This window comes from Camelus dromedarius, chromosome 2, assembly GCF_036321535.1.
Source record: "Camelus dromedarius isolate mCamDro1 chromosome 2, mCamDro1.pat, whole genome shotgun sequence".
Lineage (NCBI taxonomy): Eukaryota > Metazoa > Chordata > Mammalia > Artiodactyla > Camelidae > Camelus > Camelus dromedarius.
Genome location: NC_087437.1, coordinates 16,127,910 through 16,152,530, shown reverse-complemented (window position 1 = coordinate 16,152,530; position 24,621 = coordinate 16,127,910). Strand labels below are relative to the sequence as shown.

The window sequence follows — 24,621 nt, the reverse complement described above, 5'->3', positions numbered from 1 at the left end:
GAAACAGGGATGGGAAGGGCCGAGGAGGCGGCTAGATGGTCACCCTGCTCTCTACTCTTCCCAACCTGGGCCAGTCCAGTGTGTATCCACTGCTTCTTGGAACATGGAAGGATTATGCTTTTACTGGAGCCCCCATCACCACTGCTTCACTGCTGCCCATCAACCCCACCCTTAGAGACCACAGCTGTTCTCTTCTTTTCTAGTCAATCTGTCTGCCTCGCCAGTGACCCCTGGGCTTGCCCACTTGTCCCCAGGTCTCCATGGTTCCTGTCTCTGTCAACAGGCGGTGACAACTCTCCTACCTTTGCCCCAAGTGTCTGCCCCTGACCCTCAGGCACCCACCCTTCTCCCATTCCATTCCTGCCCCTGTGCACAGAGACCCCTGGGGCTTCCTGCCACCCTGAGGTAGGGTTCCCATGGTAATGGGGCAGGGCACCGGCAGTGAGAGGTGGGGCTGCTGGTCAGGTGGACGTCTGTCTGCACAGCCATCCTGGGGACCTCTGTCCAGCTCTGTGGGAAGCCTGTGGGGCTTATTCCTTGTCCTCACTGAGTTCACTAAGGCTGTCAGTGTTTTCCATCCTCTTCTGGAAGCAGCTGACAGACTGTGGCAATCCATTTTCATAGGTATCCTGAGTCTAGCCCTTATTTCCAGTGTAATTGTTGGTGTCTCACCAATGTCACCAATGTCCACTAGCTTCTCTCCCCACCCCCACCCTCCAACAGCTATTTAAAAATCATCAGTCACATTAAATAGCTTAAGTTCTTCTGGCCCCCTGAGCTGCACTCCCTTCTTGGCACGGCTTCTCCCTCCAACAGTCCCGGCAGTTATAACCAAGTCACTTAACCACTCTGTCTTACCGTCTCCACCTGCCAATAGGGATAATAATGCTTAATTATCTCAGAGGGGCGCATGAGGAGCTGTTCGCTGATGCTGCCAGAGTGTGAGGTATGTGAGCGAGGCTGTTCAGCCGCCTCCCGGCAGGAGCCCTGTTTTCCCAGCCGCCTGTCCTCTCTGGTGGCAGTGAGGGATGGTGGGGAGGGCGGGGCCAGCCCCACTGACCACTGGTGGGGAGGCCAGCTCCTTCCTGAGTTCCTTCCTCATCAGTTATGTGATCCAGGGGAGACAAGGAGGTGGCCATGGGTCTGCACCTGATAGAAAGTTGGGGGGAGGCACTTGAAATCTGTCTTCCAGTTCCCAGCCCCATTGCTTTTTCTTCATAGCAGATAATGGGAAAGAAGATGGAAAGATAAATGTAGATAAATGTCCCCGTGTACGGAGGGCAGGTGACATCATTTCTCTTCCAAAGGGGGGAAAATGGATTGGCTTCTGTTTTACTTTTACAGAGTATGGAGCCCCACACTCTCAGCCAAGGGTCCCATCCCAGCTGGGCCAGCATCACCCCCAAACCGTCCAAGCCCCAGTGAGTTTGGGGATACAAAAGGCCATGTGAGTCTACCGCATTTTTGATGTTTGGAGAAGCTTTGTCGAGACATAAGAATACTAAAGTGTATCTCAAAGTGAAATGACGGGGCGGGGAAAAGTACTGCTTTCCATTTAAAATAAAGCATTCACAAGCACAGTGTACTGACAGGGAATAGGTTAAGGACACTGGCGGTACCCCATATGAGCGAGGGGCTGGGGGTGTGGGGAAATCTCACAAAATGTGGCAGGAGTACAAATTGCCAAAACAAGTTTTGGGAAATCAAATTTTTCTACCAAAATTTAAAATATGCAGTTCTTAACATCACCAGGAGGGGCAGATGAACATCATGCACTCAGATGTGGGACCCCAAGAAGCGAACAGCATCATTTTGGTAATGCATAATGCATAGCCTGGGTCTAGTCACAAGGCGAGGTCGGACAAACCCCAAATGAGGATGCTTCTATTAAAAAAGGGGAGTATGCTTTTAAAGTATCAATATCATAAAAAACAAAGAAAGGCTGTGAAAATGTTCCAGATTAAAAGAGACTTTACCTACATCACAATGAAATGCAACATCTGAAGGAAAGAAGAAGGAAAAAATGCTAAAAAGGACATTTGGGGGTCAGTTACCAGTATTAGAGCACAGACAGTAGATTCGATAAAAGCATTTTATCCATGTTAACTTACCAAAGCTGATAACTGTACTGTTACAGTTATTAAGAGAAAATTCCTCTTCTTAGGAAATACAAAAATACACACTGAGGTATGTGGGATGCTTCATGGGGCTAGAAAGCCATGATGTATACAGCATGTCTTCCAAGAGTTTAGGAAAAAACATCTTTTGGTGGGCAGCAGGCAAATAATAAAGAAACGGGATGAAATAATAATAATAGATGAAGAACGGTGGGCACAGGTTACATGGGTGTTTTTGCATTATTCTTATTTTGAAATTTTTCTTTAGCTTTGACATTCCTTTTAAAATTTTTAGATGTGCAAATTCATTGGCCCAGCAATTCATTTTCTTGACATTAACTTTACAGAACTATCTATACAAGTGTTGCAGACACCCATGTCAGAATATTCACTGAAGCACTGTTTGAAATAATACAACATCAGAAGCTGCCAAGACGGCCATCAAATGGAGCTTATTAAATAGTTTCTACAGTTCATTCATATACAGGATGCCTGAGAAAGGATCTGAGAAACCCACATGGGCACAGAAAAAGGTTTCAAAGGCGGGAAGCGAGGTATTAAGGGGAGGAAAGGTCATATTCATGATACATTGTTAAGTGACAAAGCAAGGTGATGAAGAGCTTGGAAAGTATAGTATGAGACCATCTTTGAGACCATAAAAATATAAATAAATACATACACGCAATAAGGCTGGGAAGGACACACACCAAACTCTTAATGGCAGTGACTTCTGGGACGTGGAAAGGGAGAGTCTGTTTCACTTTTTACTTGAAACACACTTTTATTTTTTTATTTCTAAGACTTCTTTTATAAATAAATCCATAATATTTTTAAAATCAGCATCCTAGAGACTACTTTGGATTCCTTTTTTTTTTTTTCCAGATGGGCTGATGTTTCAATTTGGACCAATGGGCCCCTTCTCCCTGCCACCTCTGGGATCCATCCTCCCCAGGTGTGAGGGGAGGGAGTGGGGGTTATGATGGGTACAAGTCTGGTGGGTGGGGCTGGTGATACCAGCCCCTAAGAGCCACAGGGAAGGGTCAAGTCCAAGTTGGAAGGGCAGGAACTGAAAGGTATCTTCCTCCCGCTGTGAAGAGCCCAGTTGCCTTGGGACAGCCACATGGCTCCCTGGGTACTCAGGCTCCTGCTCCATTCAACACTGGCCAGATCTCCAGGGACATGTGCGTCACTTGCTAATGAATTTCTTAATTCACTCCACAAACACTGAGCTGCACACAAAAGCTCAGGAATGCTGTGATAAAAGAGGAAGAAGCCAGGCCAGCTATTGGAGAGATGAAGGAGGAGCTGAGTGAGACCACGAGGCATGTGACAGAGGCTCTGAGGGGCCACAGAACAGCCTGGAGGAGGGCACTGACGTGAAAGCAGGTACACGCTTTAAGAGTAGCGTTAAGAGCATGTCGGAGGCTGGACCTTGGGCCGAGTTGCAGATGGTTGCTCCCAATCTCTCATTCTTTTGGCCTCAGAATCTGTTGACCTACCTAGGCAGGCCCTACAGAACCCAGGCTTGGGATGTGCTGGGACCCCAGCTTGATTTCGACTTTAGTCAATGCTGCTTGCATCTTATCTTTCCTTTCTCTGGACTAATCTCTGTTTTCTGATCTACTTTGGGATTTATGCTATGTTTTCCCATTCCTTAGAAAAGCAACTCCTGGAGACAACCCACATTCCTAGACTTAGCTTTCCCCCAAGTTGGTGGGCCTAAACCCCTCAATCTTTGACTTCCTGTCTGTCCTGCTTGGGCCCACAGGAGCTCGGGGATGGGTTTACCGTATGGCTGTCCCAAAGGCAGCTGGGTTCTTCCCATCAGCGTCTGTTCCTCCAACCCTGGACTTGACCCTCTCACTGTGGTGCTCAGTGGTTGCTATCACCAGCCTCACTCACCAGACTTAGGGCTTTCCTAATCTTGCCATAGACTTGAAGCTCTGCCTAGAACTGCAGGGCCTCTGCTCCAGAACATTCTGGAATTGTGAGAGTCATGGGAGCATCTCCTGCTGAAGTCCAAGACTCATTATTTTCAAGAGTGTTCAGAACCCATTTTATCTGTGGCTGGTGAACTGTGAACCTCTCAAAAACAGTTCCCATTTCCACCAGATACATGGTCTCCCAAGGCCGGGGAACCCATGTTCACTGTTTAGTAGGAGCCCAACAGGTTCAGGAGATAATCCTCAATCACAGGTCAAGAGAAGTCCTGAGAAATTCCCAAGATCTGTGACCTCTGCACACAGTAAGCAGAACCTGCTCATCTGGGCTCTCCCAGGGGAGCCTCCCAGGTGTTTGACATCCTGCTGGAACATTTCAGTATCCCCTGAGACCTCTTAGACGTTCATTTCTGGGCCCTCCAGGGCTGTATTTTACTACCTGTGGCAAAGGATGGGTGAGACTAGGATAGATGGAGAGCAGGGTATCCTAGCTCTGGAGCAGAGCAGGCACGAGGCAGAGAAGCAGGAATTAATGAGCCAGCGTATCTATGGGACAGATTGGGGCTTGTCTGCTTCCTTCCTCTTCTGCCCTCCCCTAAAGTAAATCAGACGATTTCCATCAAAGGTGTGTGCAGAGTAGACAGTGATGGGACAAGAGCAGTCTGAAAGGTCACTGCCTTAAACAGGGGTTGGCAACTTGGGAACAGAGGAGAATCCTAATATCTTTGGCTAAAGGTCATTCCCAAAGTTCCTGGGCAAAAATCATCCAGAATGTGATCTTCAGAATGTTATCAGGTTGACTTTCCAAGCAGGACAAAGGAACATTTGATTGGGTTATAGAACTATTATCCAAACATATTTTCTTGTCAATGACAAGTGCTGGCCTGGTGGCTAGAGTTGGAAAAACGTCATTTAGCAGCCATGATAATACAGACTGGTTCAGACAAGAATCATCAGTGGATGCTAAAACTAGGGATGCAGGGTTTTGATGAAGAACAGGATATTCACAAAGGCTGTCTTATCAGTCATAAGTGGAAAAAAATGTAATATATACTGCATGTAAATATACATTGGAGAACTTGGAGAAAACCTCCACTGGGTGATCAAAACCAGTAACTCCCACAAGGGGTGGATGGACATCATGCGTCTTGAGCTGTGATACCCTAGAAAGGACACACACCACTTATGTGAGATTATGACCAAGAATGTAGAACCTGAATTTGATTGTGAGGAACACCAGAAAAACCTCAAAGGAAGAATGTTCTATTTAATAATAAAAAAGTGATATATTCTTAAAATATATATGTATAGATATATGTTAATGTCATCAAAGACAAAGAAAGACAGTGGAAATATTCCAGACTGGAGCTCAAGGAGACGGAAGAGACATGAGGACTAAGACCCAACTCTGGACCGCAGGTCCGGGAAGGCAGGTACTTCTCATAGAGGTTGGTTTGGACAAAATTAAGAATCGTATTCATGGTCTAGACATCTTCACTAAATTTAGGGGGGAAATGTTATCTAAATAAAAAGCTCTTAAAAATCTCCTTTTTAACTGATTGAATATCTAAAGGAGTTTTTTGACCAAACAATGTACTTCCTTTTGAAGTTGTCCTTCCAGAGGCGCCAGTGAGGAGCACCCCAAGCATGTCTATCATGGCCTCAAATGTGGGCAGTGAGGAAAATGTAATATGGACAAGAGCCTCACTTTGAAGCTCCTAAAATATTATAAAATTTCCCTGAATCTTCCTTAAAGACCAATATTGGGCATGGTCTGTAGAGGCTCTTCCAGGCCTGGAAAAAGCATGATTTGTGGAATAGAAATATTGACCACATAACATGACCCACTGTCATCACATCTGATGACCTAGAGTCTTCAAATACTGTACTTCCCTTGCCTGAAAGGAAACCTTAGTAAAACTTCAATTAAAACAGAAGAGGGGAGCTGCTGGGGGTGATGCTTGGCCATGGTCTGGAGCCTGGCCCGGTCTCCCCATCACCCCAGCAGTGCCCCAGCCCAATTTCTATAAACCCTAGGATGTGAAGCTGGCATAATCGACCACATGGGGTGAAAAGCATTCTAGTGACTCACATTGTTCCTTCCTTTGATTCATACATACATTCTAACATAATTGCTTTAATTTTGATTTCATTAAAAATTCTAAAAATATTCCTTGTCTTAGATGGTCAGATCTACTGACGGTTCAACTATTTATTATGCCTGAAGCAGCATGCTTCCTGTAGGTGACTGAGTGCACTCATTTCCCAATACAGGCTGTTCTGCTCTAATGCCATATATATATATTGAAAATGAAAACCCTACTCTGAAAAATTGCACAATAAAATAACAGAGACTACGGGGAAAAAATGTGTTTGAGGAAGACCGCTCAAAATGTAACAAAAACACAACAATCCTAATAAAAACGGCAGCACAGGTAAATTAAAACCTGCATTTGGACCAGTGTACCAGTCAGTCACTCCTTTGTAACAAAAATCCTGGATTTTGTGCCTCTTTTTGGAGATAGAGGTCCTGGGGGCTTTCCTATTGCATAAAGATCAGCTTCATTAAAATTAAAAATCTGACCCAGAGTATAGATGTCTTCGTCAAGAAAATCTAGTTTAACATAGAGGAAATGCTTCCACAGTCTGCTCAGCTTTGCTTTCAGCTTCACCAGAAAACAGTGGAGAACAGTGGGTGCTGGAAACCACTAAACCAGCCATTGTCTGCACTAAGGGAAGGCCTTTCTGTCAATGTTCAACTTTTAAGTTTTCTTAAGGTCTTCTTATGATGCTATGGCTTTCTCTTTAATTGTTAAGAAACCTTGCCCCTGATGGCTTTACGACACAACTATCCTGGGGAAAGATCATACGAGAACTGCAGAACTTCCTCATTATACTGACATCATTCCCTCACTTACCAGCCGTCTATTGAGTGAGTTTTCATTGAAGAAATAGGCACCGTAAGAGAACTGGCTATATCTCCATCCCCATTGTTATAAGGAACTTCAGGGGAGAAGAGAGCAAATGGGCATTTATCAAGTATCCACTGGGTGCCAACTGCTCTGCTGAGCACTTCACATATTTAATATCATCTAATTTTCACAGTCTTACTAAGAGGTAGGTTCTTATTCCCGTTTCACAGATTAGAAAACTGAGGCTCAGGAAGTAAATACCTCACCCAGGTTATGTAATATATTAACAGAATGAGATTTATATTTCAGTCTCACTGCCATCCAAGTTTGTGCTCTTTATGTATACATATATTATATTGATTAGATTTTAATGCAAGATCCCACTACTTGCCTTATTAACAGGATGGAACTAGTCCCATTCATTGCTAATTACATTTGGCATGTCATGTATTATTGGAACAGATTTTTTCTCCCCAAATCAGGTAAAAGTGTATTACCAAGATCCAGAATAATTTATTCTAGGTCATCAGCTTTTATAGTAACTTCTTTTGTTACATTTTATAGGCATGTAGAAATTTATTAAAGCACTTTGAATACAATATTTTTCCTTTGATCTTTACAATAGTCATGTGATACAGATCAAGTAGAATACCCTATTCCCATCCAACAAATAATGAACAGAGCCTCAAAGAGGTAAAGTAACTTTTACCCCAACAATTGGCAGAGCCAGCAACTCAAACCATGTTTTCTGGCTCAAAAACCAGCTTTGTCCTTCTAAATGCTAAGGGACCACCCTTCAGAATTACCTATTGTGAAGTTCTTTGCATTGAATTGTCTGTCATTAGAGCTATTGGATCGAGTTATGCTACATGATTTGAAATGTGATGAAAACATTGAAAAATAAAGCAAAGAAAGAATGAGTTCAGTGTGTTTGTTATTGAAGATAATGATGACTGGTAGGAAAATGTGTATCAAAAGCCAATACAGATAAACAACAAAAAAGATTGAATAATGGGTTTTAAATGATGATGATGTATTATTTACTAAAATAATTTTCTAATACTGAGAATTATTGTAGAACACTAATCATTATTTTAGAGCAATAGAACCATAGCATGGTATAATAGGGGAAAAATTAGTTTAGGAGGAACATAAACTATCTTAAAGGGATACTACGGAATCAGCCTCCCCGCTCAGGGTTTTGCTCCCCCTTTCACTCCACTCCCACCGCCTCCTGCCCCAGCATTTCCTGGCCAAACCCTTACCTTTCTAATTTTTCAGGGTAGAATATCTAACTACGAAGCCATCTCGTGCCGTTTTATTGGTGATGCTGGTTTAGAAGCACATGAACTCACACTGCTTGGCAGTTTGGGGTGGGTTCTCCCTGGTTTTTCTGCCGTCCTCTGTGACTCCTGGAATGTGCCAAATTCCATTCCAAAGGAGAAGTTTTCAAAAGTGATGAGGCCTAAGGTCAGGGTCCCATGGCCATTCCTAGCTAACCCATGGGCCAGAGCCCTGGGGTGTGCGCCTCAAACAATCCACCACCTCTGACAGACACAAAGTAAGAAAATGCGCGTGGACACGAGCAGGGGTCTTGCCCCGTCTGGCACAGAGCAGCAAGGCGCGAAGCTCCTGGAGCTTCTGGAGCTTCAGGCGCGAAGCTCCTGGCCCAGGCAAGTGGGCTGAGGCTTTGCATCGTAATAGAAAACCCTCAGGAGGTTCATGAGTAGGAGGTCAGCCTGGCTCTTGTCACCTGGGTCACCTCCCCGCGCTGCTCCTCACTCAGCTCCTCGGCCAGTGAGAGAATAAATGAACGAAGACCTGACAGGTCCCTCTGACCAAGAGGAAAAATATCCGCCTCCAAGAAAAAAAGAGCTGGCCAGGAGGGGAGGCGAGCAGCTTGCAGTTCACAAGCTGAATCCACGGGCTTTGAACTTTTCTTTATGCCTTTTTTTTTTTTCCCCTTTTTATCAAACACCCAGATGGCACGCGCTCTCTAAGTGAGCAGTATTAGTCCAAGTCTACATGGATCTTTTCGCTGAAAAGCTTCCTTTCCTGTTTTGGACTCTCTCGCTCTCTCGCAGGGGAAGGGCTTACTTGATTGCTTTTGTGGGAGGATCAAAATAAAATCTTCACCTCTAAAATCCTCCCCACACCCCCCCCCCCATGGCTGGAGCACCTGCAGAGTGGCCTTTGATCAGAATCCTCCCGCCCCTGCCTCAGTCCGCGCTCTCCTGCTCGCCTGCATACACTGACTCGCTCTTCCTTTTACCTCCGGATCTGTAAACGACTCTGGGAGAGAGTTTCTTGGCTGCCTTCAGATTTGTAGGTTCAGCTCTCCCAGAGGAGCTGTAATATGCCCTGCCTTGATAATGCGGGTTTTGAGCTACTGGGGTCTTCAGAAAATCACTTGTTCCTGTGGGCTCTCGGAGGGCTGAACTGAAGGGCCTGGTTTCGCTTTCTTGGATAAACACCTTCCCTTTTAAAGATTTGCTACATGTCGAGGCTTGTTTTCGGGAGGAGGCTCTGCCTTCTGCAGGGCACATGGGTCAAGCCCTATCAGGTCCTGAAGGCCCAATTAAGCTGGCTCCTCCGATGGGCACCTCCACCCTCTGGATCAACTTCTCTCATGATGCAGAGGATGCTTGCAGAACTAGAGGGAGATTTGCCAAGACTCCAGAATCTCCTCCTTAGAGGGACACCAGTCACTCGATTTAGGGCCCACCCTAATCCAGTGTGACCTCATCCTAGCTTGATTGTATCTCCAAAGACCCTGTTTCCAAATAAAGTCACACTCACAGGTACAGGGTTAGAACTTCAGTGTAACTTTTTGTGTGGGGAACACAATTCAACTGATAACAGGGCCCTTTAAGGGCTAACGCACCGTGATTTTATTGGCCTGTACACCCTCTTCCCTAAACCAGCCTGTTTACAGCCTGCAAGCACACCACTTTCTGACCTCTTCCATTCTGATCAAACTGTTACCTCTTTCTGGAAAACCCTCTCTCTGAGCCCTTATAACCTTATTCACCTACCCACCCATCCATCCTTCCATCCATCCCACCCTATAAGCAGTTACTGAGTGCCTTTCAGATGCCCAGTTTTATTGCCCAGTTCGCATCTAACTCATCTGGGAATCTCCTCCACCCCCTTCTCTCATCTCAGCTAAAAGCCATCTTTCTCTTCTCTAAGCTAAGGTTCCAAACTTTTATTTACTAAGCACCCAATCAGGAAAGTAAGCTTACATCTTAGTGAATGATTTACAGATACCACTGCCAATCAACATATTTAATGTAAATAACATTTAATTTCCTTCTCTAGCAGAGGTCCTTGGCTCTTGCGAGAAATCAATGATCCTTGATTGATTGGGTCATTGACTTTCTTGACCAACTCTCTTTGGGACCTCAGTTGAGAAGCTGAAACCTGGCTTCACCCTCTGCTAGGAGCACTTAGAACCAGGCGCCCTCACAGTTCAATCCTCCATTTCTTCCTGGGGCTGCCCTGTCCGTTCCCTGAGGACCCGTGTCTGGGGTCTCACTTCTGGTTCTTCTCTTCCTACCCCTCCCCTGAGGTTCACAGGGTGATCCCACCCACACTGCTCACACAGTCCTGTCCCTTGATGCTGGCTCACTTCTTGCCATTTCTTGCAACATCCCCTTTGAAAGCTTTTCCTCCTGGGCAGTGGCTTCTCTCTGATCCCTGACACCCTCCTCGCCTCCGCACTCTGCTCTCACCTAGGAAGCAGCGTCTGTGTCCAGTGCACGGGGCACTGGCTGCCCTCTTTCCCTAATGAACGCTTCTCCATCTCTGAGTTTCAGCCCAGATGTTCCTTCCTCAGGGTATGTGATTGATACTCCATACACGTTTCTCCAGAGCACCTGACGATTGTAATTACAGAGTTAACTGCATTCGTTGTTTAATGTCCATCATTTTTGCTAGGAAGGAAATTCAAGGAGCTCAGAAATTGTTCATTCAAATTTGTTCATTGCTGTGCTTTGTGCATAGTAGGTGTTTAATAAATGTGTGTTAGCTGAGAATGGCTGGTAGAGGCACTGCGTGGACCTGCACCCAGGTGGCCAGCCCTCCTGGGTGGTGACAGGCATGCTGACAGGCACACAGGAAGGAGGGCTCTGCCTGTCTGACTCCACACACCGGGCTCAGAGTGGAGATGCGCTGGCCAAGAAACCCGACCGGGGCTTTGCTCTGATCCCCAGGGTACGAGCTGGCTCGGGATCTGAAATCCCATGCCGATCCCACTCATGCTAATAATACACTGGACTTACTCATAATAATTACACTGAATCTTTTTCAAAAGGGCATTTCAGTCAGGGCCTGATGTCCCTAACTGAGCATCCGATGACAAAGTGATCTGGAGAGAGGTGTCATTGGAAAGGGGAGGCCGAGCTGCCTGAGGAAGCACGGTGTGAGCGCGGCAGGGCGTGGGGGGCGGCATTTGAATCATTCCTCCCTCAGCTTAATTAACACTGCAGGAGAATGTCCAGGGGACCTGACTTGGTTTTATTCTGGCTGCAATTTAAGGGGCTCCCCCTCCTTTTCTCTACTATCTTCATTCCCCTGCACTTTCCTGTCCACCCAAGAGAGCGCCTGTTACCCCTGCTCAGAGATGGAAAGAAGAGGGAGAAATCATAATTTGAAAACGGCCTCGGGAGGGAAGCCACAGAATGGGCGGGGAAGAGAAGTGTGATTTAAATGTAAAAGCCACCAAGAGTGGTGGGGAGAAGTGAAACTGGGCCTGGGGTCGAGGGACAGAAAGCCAGCAAGCCTTTCTCATCCGGAAAGACCACGATTCTAGCCCTGGCCCAAGCCAGCGGGGATCTGAGGGATGCATCTGTTCAGTAGAAACTTCTGAATGTGGAGTTGCCAAGTGCAGACAGAGGGGGCGCTTTCCTGAAAGCTTGCAAGATTATCTTTGAGATCATTTTCTGCTTTCTTTGCATCTTTTAAATATTAAGGGCATTATAGGAAAAGAAAAAACAAAAGTCTAAAACAGACTGCTCTAGCAGTGGGACTCACTTCTGAGCAGTAACAAAAGGAAAAGCCTGGCCCTTGCCCTGCAGCGGTTGGGAAGGTTTATGTCTGCAGGTGTCTGTCTCCACGTGGCCCTGGGTGCGTGTGTCTCTGTGTTTTGTGTATCTATGTGTGTGTCCTGCACTAGACCTGTGTGTGCCCGCTATGTGCATGATGCTGGTGGAAAGACGCTCACAGACTTTAGGGAAAGTTCGCAGAGTCCGCCTAACCATTTTGTCACACACGAGCATTGCTGGCTCCTAGTGGTACAGAAAGTCTGGGCAGCCTGGACAGGAAGACAGTGGTGTTCCCAGTTCTGCCCTGGGTCCCTGCTGGTTCAGGGAACAGTGATCCAAGTCTGCCCCTCCTCCCAGGTGTGTCGAAGCCAAGGAAAGTCTCAGACCATGGCATCCCTTTCTCCTGTGCAGGCCAGGCTCAGGACTTGGCCTGGGGAAGGGGGAGCGCCCCTAAGGTCGAGGCTCTGACCCCTCTGATCTTCTTTCTGTGGATGCCCTCTTTGAAAGTCTCTGAAGGAACGTCCTGGAGGAAAAAGGCTCTCCATCCCAGGTATGGGTGAGCCCCTCAGATACCCCAAACTACCTTCTTTCTTAAGTCCTTATTTTCTTATAGGAGATGGAGGCTAAGCAAACGAAATGCAAGAGACCCTCTCTGAGCTGAACTCCAGTTTACTGAGCAGCCAGTTCACTGATAACCATGTCAGTGAAAATGACTGAGGTGTTAATTTGCATTTGTTTGATGCTACGATATAGAAGAATCATAAGACTGAGGGTGATGGTCGATCTTTCCCCAACTCCTTAATACCAACCCCCATCTCCAATGTTGATTTAATCAGCTTTTTTTTTTTCCCCTCAAAGAGCTGATGGATGGGGAGGTGTTCAGATTCTGGGAAATGGGTTATTAAGAGGACCAAAGTGGCAGGACCAGATAGAGGTTCCCAAGACCTGGAGGCAGACGCTGGTCTGGGGCTCTGTGGTCTGGACACCTACTGGAACTGTGCCCTCCCTGCCTCCTCAGGCAGAGGGGAGGCTGGCCCAGAGGCATAGGGCCCCCAGGCCCTGCAAAGACGCAGGGCCTAAGTGTGGCCCCAGGACTGCGTACTCTCCTGGGCTTGGGGAGAGAGGAGGAATTCTAGGATGACTGAACACACATTTTCTCCTCTAGTCTGACAGCATGGGGACTCAGTGTCAGATTTACTTCGATTTTTGAAAAATAACTGACATTTCTCGCAACACAGGTTTATGAGTAAATTTATGCTCCCTCAAATAGTTTCAATGCAGTCATTCTTCAAGTTCAAGGGCGGTCCAGGACCGGTGACATCAGAATTACCTCGGTTTCTGTGTGAAATGCACGTTCCTGGACCACCTCAGACCTACCGATCAGAAATTCTGGGGTGGGGGGACCCACAAAGCTGAGCTTTCCTAACACTCCAGGGGTTCTGGGGCCCAGGAATGTGCGAGAACTGTGGGTTTCAACTGACACGGTCATCGCAGTTGCCTTTTCCCCTCTTCTCTCCTGAGAAGTTCTTCAAAAATTCTTCCATGTGAGCCTGTCAGTTTTCCTTTGTGAACAACAGCTTTTCCTGGGCTCCTGGAAGCTCTCGGCTTTCTGTTTTCTTTTTTAGGGCGACTAGGAAGAGAGCAAGTCACAATCTTTTCTACCAGTTAGCTCTGAGTATGTATACTGGGTGGCTCTTGCCACGAGGTGTGGATTCTGAGGCCGGGGACGCACCCGTGGCGGCGGCAATCACAACAGCCACGGGCGCTGAGACCTGGGCGGGACTTGATCAGGGATTGTTTCCGGTTTATCACAGCGGGTCTTAGGAATCGCACAATTCTTACAAATCCCACCTTATGGGTGAGGAGACCGAAGGCCAAGTTTATAGAGCATGTTTGGAATCCAAGTCCTGCGTTCTCCCCTCCAAGGTCAAAGAACTATTTTGCCACACCAGAGCGGGACAGAGTTCTGGAGAGGATCTTTTTGCCACCTTCTCAGCCCACATTGCTGAAGACACGGGCAGCATCATCTCATGGAGTAAAGGTCACATTTTTTTGTGTGAAAGGAAAGGCCCTGCAGACTTCAGCAGGGAATCGATCGTGGCTAGAATGGATGCTCACTCCCGGTGAGGCTGGAGGCTGCAGCTGAGCCGATAATTCATGGAATTATGGGGGAAGATGAGACGAGGGCCTTGCCTCCATGGTGACGGGGTGACTGAAATTCATCACAGGGGAACGAGGGCCTCTGCCGAGCACGTGCGGAGCAGGTCTGATTTCCCCAGCAGGTTCAGAAAGAGCCACAGGGCCAGGTGCCCACAGAGCTCGCCCTGGGGGACAGGCTGCCCCTTGTTCCCTGGGGGGGATGGACCCTCTCCGTGTCCAGTGCCCCAGAGCAGCTCAGGAAACGAATCTGATGCAGAAGGGGCCGATTCTGGAGGAAGGGGAACAGCTAAGCTGCTCCGGAGCTGGTCCAGGCAGTCATCGTGGGAAATGAGGGTGGTAACAGGCCGCCCAGCATGTCAGGAGGAGCTGGGAAGGACAGAGACTGAGGACCGACCAGGCGTAGCTGGCAACTCGCCTGAGAAGATGGCTTCTGCCTCCTGCCAGGAGGGGCAGATGCCCAAGAAGCAGCTCTGTTGGAGGCTCAAGGAGGGGGAAAGAGCAGGGCAGTGAGTGTCTGCAGACAAGCAGAAGAGAGAAAGCAGGGAGAAGGGAGGGGCAGCAGGCTTGGGAGGAAGTGAGCCTCAGAGGGGGCAGGAAAAAAAAAACAAGAAAATCACCGGGTGTGGGAGGAGCCCAGACGGGGGCTGAGACCAGAGGACTGAGCAGCAGGAGGAGCAAAGAGGAAGGGGCTGGGGGAAGGGGCTGGGGGACATATGAGGCGCCTAGAAGACCGAGTGCACATCCTGATAAAACAGGGAGGCCTGCAGGGAGCAGGGCTGCGGGAAGCTCGGGCCAGGCCGGAGACTTCTTAGATAGGCAGCCTGGGGCTCTGAAGGATGGGAGAGTTGACACTACTTTAGCAGAAGGAACCTGGCTGAATACTAAGAAGGGAGGATTTTGCTCACAAAGGGACTGGATGGGGCCTCTCCCTACTGATCAGAAAAGAAAGCAAGGCATGCTGAAGCAGGGCTTTGACTTAGCCAGCAGAAAGCTGCTTTTCAGAGAGGGTTTGCGGGTTCCTCCTGGGGCTCCATCCACCAATGTGAGCTGTGAAAGGGTGAAGGTCAGGCTTGTGAATGCATACATGAACCCCAGATGCAAAGAGTGAACCAGAGGTATGGCACTTTCCCTGATATAGGTGCCTTTTTTCCTCTTGGTAACAGGAGACAGGACTGGTAATAACCAGAATGCGACCTGTGAAGTCAAACACTGTGAACTGGTCCGTAACATAAGCACAGCGTCATGGACTGAATGTGTGCGTCCTCTCAAAATTCATGTATTAAAGTGCTAACCCCCAATGTGATGGTATCTGGAGGAAGGGCATTTGGGAGGTAACTGGGTTTAGAGGAGGTCATGAGGGTGGGGCCCCCATAATGGGATTAGCGTCCTTACAGGAAGAAGAAGAGAGACCAGAGCTTGATTGTTCTCTGTCTCTGTCTCCACCTCTTTCTCTGTCTGCCATGTAAACACACAGCAAGAAGGCAGCCCTCTGCAAGCCAGTAAGAGGGCCTTCACCAGGAACCAAATTGGCCAGCACCTTGATCTCGGACTTCCCAGCCTCCAGTTTTGTAGAACTGTGAGAAATCAATGTCTGATGTTTAAGCCACCTAGTCCATGATATTTTATTATAGCTGCCTGCACAAACTAAGACACATGGGAATGTTCTGTTGAACACTCACAACAGTATTCAGAAATATACCTGCTAAAAAAAGGGAGCTGTGTAAACTGTACAGGTGTTAGAGCCCAGCCCTGCTCATTGACCTGTCCCTCTGGAATGTCAGGAGCAGTTGAGTGGGTTTCTCCCGATCATAAGAAAGCACAAAGAAGCAAAATCTATCTGTTCATTATTCCAGGAGCTAGATGGGAAGGAAATGCTCCTGGGGCTAGAAATAGCAATCTAACACAGAGAAGGAAAACCTGGGGGAAAGCACGGCGGAGAATCAAGACAGAGTAAGAGATGAAGGCTGAGGGCTTGGTAGGAAAAACTAGAAAACTTTAATAGCTATTCATGAGGTCTTCACTTATAAAGTAAAACGAGATGTATTAGAAGATGATGGTGTTTAAAAGACCTTGAAAGAACCGCATGAAATAGGGGACTGAAGACAGAACAGATCAGTCTTAAGGGCTGTTTTATGGAACTGCTGCTTAAGGGTAATAAGCTGAAGGCTCCACTTTTGGGGTGGAGGAATATGCTTCTAACAGATGGACTTTCCTGCAAATAACAACAAAATACAAGAGAAGAGAAAAGGAACGAAAAGAAAGGAAAAAAACGACCTGAAGGTTCCAGAAACTGAGCAGCACGAGGTGAGTTTTACCTTTTGCAGTTTTACCCTGGGGGCAGCTGTCACTGCAGTCCACTCAGTGGCAAAAATTCTTAATTGAAAAATCCACCATCTTTCTGGCTGGAGTAACCAAGGGAAGGAGTCCTGAGTAATTAGGGCTCTTGGAGAGTTGGGGGAAATCACATCCCTGGAGAGCCGGGGAAATCACATCCCTGGAGACCCAGGGAAAGAGAATCCCAAAATCTGAGTGTGAACTTTTCCTAAGCTTCTGGCAAGTATAAGATAGACTGAAAACCACAGAAACGGAAATCTGCACTGTTGCCCAGTGCAGACATGACAGGTTGAGTGTAACATGATAATTTCCTGCTAAATCAAAAACATCAACACTCTTTGGATCAATGTAACAGAATTTGGAGTCTCTACATCACATTCACAACATATGTAATCCAAAACTACTAGACCTACAAAAAGCCAGAGATATGTGACCCACTTTTATAGGAAAAAAAGATGCCAACCTGAGGATGACCCAGACTTATAATAGCAATTATTATGGCTGTGTTCAATGACATAAAGGACAATATGCTTATGATGAATAAAAAGATAAGACAACTCAGCTGAGAATTAGAAAGTATTAAAAGAAGATTACAAAAAAAATAGAGCTAAAATATACAAGATCAGAAAAAAGTCTCTTGAAGGCCTTTTTTTTTTTTAGCAGAATGGAGATGGCAAATGAAAAGAATCAATGAATTTAAACATAGATCTGAGGGAAAGAGAAAAAATGGGGAAAATAATGAACAAAGCCTCAGGAACCTGTGGGACAATTTCTCAAGATCTACACAAAGGTAATGGTAGGAGGGAGGAGGGAAAAAGGGACAGGAAATAATATTTGAAGAAGTGTAGCTGAAAAATCCCCGCAAAATAGTGAAAGACATAGATTTACAGATTTAAGCAGCTTAGAGAATCTCAAACAAGACAAACTGGGGGAAAAAAAGCACAGTCAGGCACATCATAGTCAAGCTAAAAACCAAAGATAATGAGGAAATCTTGAAAGTGACCAGAGAAAAATCACTATATCTTTATATCTATGTCTGTATCTATCTCAGAACAATGATTCAAATAACTGTGGGACTCCTCATCAGAAACCATGGAAACCAGAAGACAATGAAACAACATCTCTAAAATGCTGAAAGAAAAAAAAATGTACAAACCTGGACTTGTATGTCCAACAAAAATATCTTTCATGAATGAATGCAAAATATAGACATTTCTCTAATAAAGGAAAACTTAGAGAATATATTGTCTGAAGACCTGCATGACAAGAGATACTAAAGGAAGTTATTCAGACTGAAGGAATCCTTGGATCTTAAAGAATGAAGGAAGAGCAGGAGAAACAGTAACTATTTCGAGTAAGTATATAACATTTTCCTCTTACTATCTTTATACATATATATAATGCAAACCTGTATATATAAAACATTATATATGTGTATGGGGTTTATATATTTACATTCTAGAGTAACCATAAAAAATGTAAAGAAGTAGAGCTGAAAAAAATCAATAGACAAATGAAAGTTAATAGCCTGCCCACCTCTGTCTGGAGATGGGTTGTGGGGGGTGCAACATGGCCTGGCCTCCGTGTGCATCACCTGAAGGCCAGCAGAACCAGTTGACAAAGATGACAGCTGACTTGGACTCTAAAGACAACCCTTTGCTGGGTCTTTGGGAGGAAAGGGGGAAAAAAGACAGAAATAGGCTTTCTGGGACATCACAAATGACCCAAGTTGGGGAGGGAGTCAGGCACACTGTCGGGCCAGGAGGGAGCCCAGATGTCCTGGGTGCTGGACTCGGAGTGCAGACACCTGGATTGAAGGGCCAAAGCTGCGCCCACAAGCTATGTGACAGACTGACTCATTTGACCTCTCTGGGCCTCGGATCCCTGCTCTGCAAAATGGAGGGGTAGGAGTTACAACAAATTCTCAGTAATTGCCTCTCTGGAAGGAAGGGACAGCTGGGCATCCACGCCTCCTACTTTATATACATCTGTATTGCTCAACGTTGGGTTTCTTCATGCTCAGAATGAAGTCCTTTGCCCACTCTATCCTCTCCCAAGTCAAGTATATTTACCCCTCACCCATGTAAAGACTCTGAAACATGTATCTTCATTTGGACTTCTCTATGCTCCAAACCTGTATATCCAGCTGCCTACTCAGGAGCTCTGCTTAGATATCCTACCAGCACATAAGCATCAAAATGTTCTAAGCAAGTGTCTTTCAAAATTTTGTATCAGAAACCACCTGGCAAATCTTGGATCAATGCAAAGGCCCAGACCCTATTCTACTTCAATGAGTCTGTGCCTCTGGGTTCCTTATTAGCTCTCCAGGTAAATGTGGTACCCACCAAAATTTGAGAAACACTGTTTTAAATGAAACCCACAATTTACTCTCAATCCTTCTATTCTTCTAATCAGTTCCTTTCCAGCATCCCCCTTCTCAGAGAATGGCACCATCATCCATCCAGAGGCACAGGCCAGGTACAGGTGTCATCCTTGAACCTCTCTCACCCTCACCCATAAGCATCACCTACTATCAATGTTTTCCATGTTTCTTCCTGATCCCTCTGAGCTTCATGCACCCCCATTGCCCCACGGCTTCCTGACACATCTTACTTCTACTGTTGCTTCTCCCATCCGTTCTCCACATGTCAGCCAGGGTAAATTTTTTTTTAAATATTTTATTTTGAGACAGTTTCAACCTCTAGAAAAGTTTCAAGAATACTACAAACAATGCCTACCCACTCCTCACCCAGACACTCCATTCCAACTTTTAACAATCATCATAGAAATGCCTCTTTAGGAGTCACATGTATTACCCAGTATTTATGCCTTTCTAATGCCCTTCAATCTGGAGCAATTGCCAGTCTCCTTAACATTCATGACCTTGAAATGCTAAGATCATAAGTTAGGCATTTAACAGAATGTATCTCAATTTTAGTTGTTCTGATGTTTCTTCATGATAAGACCTAAGTTACACATTTTGAGCAGAGTATCTCAAATACCGTGTTCTTTCACCGCATCCTCTCAAGGGGCACATGATGTCTGCTTATCTTGTCATTGGTGGTGTGAAGGCTAATCATTTGATTCAGATGGCATTTCCAGACATCTCTGTAAGGTTACTGTCTCCCTTTTGTAATAAATATTTTGGGGGGAGATACTTTGAGGCTATGTAAAATCTTGTTTCTCTCCTCAGTTTCACCCCAAGCATTAGCGTCCATTGATGTTTCTTAACTATTAATCTGATGGTCGCCAAATAGTGATTTTCTAATAATGTCATTCTTTACACTATTTGGGGAAATCTTTATCTTTTCTTTATTTCTTTAATTCATTTATATTCATATCAGTGTGGACTCCTTCATTCCTATCTTATTCAATAGGTTATAATCTGTTAAAATCACTGTATATTTTTTGCATACTTTCTAGCACAAAAATATGTACTGATCGTCTCATCCTTCCCTTCCCCAGTGACCCAGGAAGGGGTCATTTCTCTAATGAGCTCTGATTGCTTTTAGTATAGAAGAGAATATAGAATCCGAGATCTGAGTGCCCGGTGACCTCTTTGCTACACAGGTGCCATTGCGTTGAGGCACTCTCCCCTCATATTTATTTCTCTATCTCTTTATATATTGAAAACCACAAGTTCACACTGATACCTCCAATTCCAATTCAATATCACGTAATTCATTCTAGCTTTCATGCTTTCCATATTTGAACCTTCTTTTCCAAAAGCTCCCATTATCCCAATATGTTTCTCAATATCCCTGTATATAGCTAATCTCCCAAACTGGCTGGGTTTCCAGCCGCCTCACACGTTGGTCTCGATCCCTCCTAGGGCTTGCCTCCCTAACTCAGGACATCTACTTTGACTGGGCCTGCCAGATGGCTTTTTGGTGAAAGAAAAAAGGATGAAAGCCAAGAAAGTCTTTTTGTTTTGTTTGTAGAGAAAGAAGGGAAGAGATTAGAAAGGAAAAGACAGAGAAAAACCAGGCTATTTTTCTAAAGTGCAAATCCATCACCTTTGGGTGATGCGTGTCCATCTCTGCACACACATACACACAGAGCCCTTGAATGACCCCCATTGCTCTAAGGCTGTAAATTCCATCACAAGGGTCTGGAAGGCTCTGCATGATGTAACTGCTGCTGACTTCCTTGCTCACTTTCCCCTTCTCTCTCCAAATACCAAGCACTGGGGTCTTCTCTCAGCAGCTCTAAAATTTCATCTTCCCTCTTGCCACAGGGCCTTTGTATGTGCTGCTTATGTTTCTCAGTGCTATAATCTGCCCCATTCATTTGGATGGCTTATTCTTCAAATCTCTGCTGGAGCACTATCTCCTCCTCTGGACATCCTCCTTAATTTCCCTAGACAGAGTCAGACTATTTTCTCACTTACTGTTTTCTTCATGCTGTCATAGAACATAAGGGCTTTTATCTCAACTGGCAATTATGCCCTTATTTTTGTCTGTGTCTGATTAACCTTCCGTTTCCTCATTCAATTGCGAGTGATGTAAGAACAATAATGCTGTCTTTTTTCAATCCTCATTGTGCCTCTAGCTTGTGGTCCAGGATTGGCACATAGTAGATGATCAATAAATATTTTTCATGTGAATAAACTCTGTTTTTAGAAATGTACATTGTTTATTCAACAAACATGATCATTTTCTCTTTTGAATAAAAGGCAAAGCGTGAAGACTAATATGATAAAATGTGGAAGATCTCAAAAGCTCTTACATTGAGGAGTTTATAAGCTTTATCATTCAGAAGAAGCACGTAGAAAACCACAACAAAAGATCTAAATATTGCGTGCAGGAAAATAATGTGGGGAAACTTTCATCTAAGAAACCTCCAATATAAAGCATATACATACTGTATATTTGGTTCATATTATTATTTAGGTGACTCAGGATCATTAAAATGTTGGTCTTTCCAAATGCAGAATAAAGTTGAAGTTCCATTCAAAATCTGTAAGTGAATGTATATGTGTGTGCGCGTGTTTTGGAACTGGACAAAGTGATCTTAAATCGCACTTGAAAGAAAAGATACTTGAAAAGAGCCAAGAAATTTTAAAAAAAGAAGAAGAAGAAGGAATAACTTTACCTAAACAGTAAAACTCTTGCTAAAATTATTATAATTAGAACAATATAGATAGTAAAACTTTTGATAAGCTTGTTATAATCAGAACACTATGGTTAGGCATAAGAAGAAATAAATCAATGGAGCAGAATTGAGACTCAAAGCATAGTTGATATAAGGAACTTAATATATGACAAGGATGACATGTGATTCAATAAAACATGGAAACTATCATTAATAAATGATGGCACAATTATTCACCTGTATGAAAACAGGGTAAGAATATACACGCCCTGACACATGTTCAGAGACATATTTGAGACTAGCCCTGGTGTCTATCAACAAGAGAATGGAGAAGGAAGCAATGGAATGCTACAGTAAATAAGAACAAACTCCTTCCCCACACAACACTATGACTGAATCTCACACACAGACTGCTAAGGGGAAGCAGGCAGACACGAAGAGCGTCCTGATTCTACGTATGTGAAGTTCTGGAACAGGCAAAACAAACCCATGGTTGAAAAAAAAAATCACAACAGTGGGTGCCTCTGGGTGTGGGGCGGGGGAGGGACATGAGAGAACTTCCTGGTCTGATGATGATGTTCTGGACCTTGATAGGATTTGGGGTTGCATAGGTAGATGCATTTATTAAAACTCTGTAAATGTACACTTACGATTTGTGCACTTTTTTTGGGGGGGGTTGATACACAAAGTTTATTCTAGGAAGAGCAACTCAATGAGAGATAAAACCGTTTTAAAATTGACATATATGTACTGTTCATTGTTTCTAAGAACAGTTTAGAGCTTTAGCTTTTTAAACTTAACATAGTTATAAGAGGAATAAAGCCAACCACAAGATAAGAATCAACAGAATGCAGTAATCCAATCAGAAAGGACAGTCAAATGAAGATTTGTGCACTTCTTGATAGGCACGTTTTACCTTAAACAAGGAAAGAACTATAAACAAATATTTAGCTCTCATTAAAGACATGTATGCTGAAGCGCTCAGGGGTGATATGTGCTAATATCTGCAACTTGTCTGGAAATGCATCCACAAAACAGGATGGAGTGATGAATGGACAGAGGGATGGATTAAATGGATATTGACATGAAAAAGCAAACATAGCAAGGTATTGATTCTAGAATCTATGTGGTCTTTTGCAAAATGCTATTGAGCTCTCTGTATGCTTGAAAGTTTTCAAAATAAAAACTTGGGAAAAATAAATAAATTTCAGGTGTACTAATTGTTCAGATATAGAACAAAAACCCTTCCCAAAACAGCACAGGAAACTTTGAAAAGCACTTTGTAACCTTGGCGTGAAAAGAACTTTAGAATAAACCAGAAAATTCAATAAGTAGGGGAGAAGATAGATATTTTTGACTAAATGAATATTAACCACTTTTGCAACCCAAAGGCTATCATAAACAATATCAAAAGGACAATTGTATTCCTTTGAATCCAAAAAAATTGTATTTTTTGTATCAAAAAAAGGTGGAGGAACAATTGCATCAGATAAGTCAGGCAAAGGGTTAACATCTCTAATATAAAAAGAATTCCTGTCAATTTCTAAGAAACCAGAAAATAATAACCCAATATAAAAAATAGGTAAAGACATGTACAGATAATTAACCAAGGAGGAAACATGAATCCCAGAAACTGTGTAAAAAGACGGTAATATCTCTAGCAGTCAGTTGAAAATACAAATTAAAACAAAATGAGGTCTCATTATTCATTTTTGGATTAGCAAATTTTTAAATACTGATTACTCCCATTGCTGGTGAGCTGTTGAAAGACAGGCACCACAGCTCCCTGGTGGAGTGAGAAGATTTACAAATTTTCAGAGCAGCAACCTGGAGGAAGGACGCCCAAGAGACACACAAGACAGCAAGTAACAGGCGCAGTATGATCCTATTTTTGTGAAAGAAAACTTTTCCAGTATTCTGAACAAAGAGAAGAACCTGAAAGCTGACACATCTAACTGTTGAAACTGATGCTTTAGTGCAGGGGTCAGTAAACTACGGCTTGGGTACCAAATCTGGTGGGTGACCTGGTTTTTTACAGTGCACGGGCTAAGAATGGTGTTCATCCATTTTTTAAAGGGTTACATTTTAGCTGTTTCTATAATCATCTACATAATACCCTCCTTTGGCCTTTTAGGCAGCAAAGCCTAGAATTCTTAACTCTTTGGCCTTTTAGGGAATGTTTACCAACCCCTGCTTCAGGGCAATAGTAGTTTCTGAGTTATTCATTTCCTCTTCTGTGTATTGCTTTGATTTTTATAATAATCGTATCATTTTTGTAAGCTGAAGGAATATAGGTGGGCAGGTAGGTAGGTAGGAAGGCCAGTCACTTTGGACACTGTTGGGAGTGGCCTTCAGAAGACAAAAGGAGACCAGGGAGACTAGTCAGGAAGCCACAGTCAGTGCAGGTGAAAGAGAATGATGCTTTGGAATCAGGTAGGGACAGAGTTTATAGAAACCTACAGGAGTTGCTGAGGGATTGGACACGGATGGAGAGGCACAGAGAGAAATCAGGGCTGATTCCTAGGATTCAGTCATGAGTTGAATGGTGCAACCACTGAGCTGGAGAGACTGGGGAGGGGGAACTGGAGAGTAAATCAGAGCTCTGTTTTGGGCCTGGGAAAGTTCTAAATCGAATGGTGTGAACCAGGCAGCTGGACACAGATGCTTAGAGCTGCTTGGGCTGTAGTCGGGGAGGCCGAGTGAGAAGTACAAATTTAAGAGTACTCGTGGTGCAGATGGTACTTAAAGTCGTCTGCAAGCAAGGGAGGAGGAGAAGAGAAAGGGACCAGAAGTCTACCTGCTGACCCAGTGCTCAGCCCCACCGGAGCCTGCTCCCGGCTGACGGAGGTCTCTGATGCCACTGTCCAGATGTTCGAATTCCCCCAAGTCATCTGTTCCAAAATGTCCTCTTGCATTGGCCAAGGAACAGCATGGCTTCAGCGGAGACACCGACCCCTCCTCCTGGTCTGTGCCCAAACGCTTACCTGGACAATGGCTGCTACTGTTTCTCCTGGATGAA

The 24,621-nt window shown here is 44.7% G+C and overlaps 1 protein-coding gene across 2 annotated transcripts in view; it reads right to left on the bottom strand.

The window, feature by feature from the left end:
• EPHB1 (EPH receptor B1) overlaps positions 1 to 24,621 on the bottom strand; it is a 408,729-nt gene that overhangs the window by 20,066 nt on the left and 364,042 nt on the right. The window lies entirely within an intron of this gene.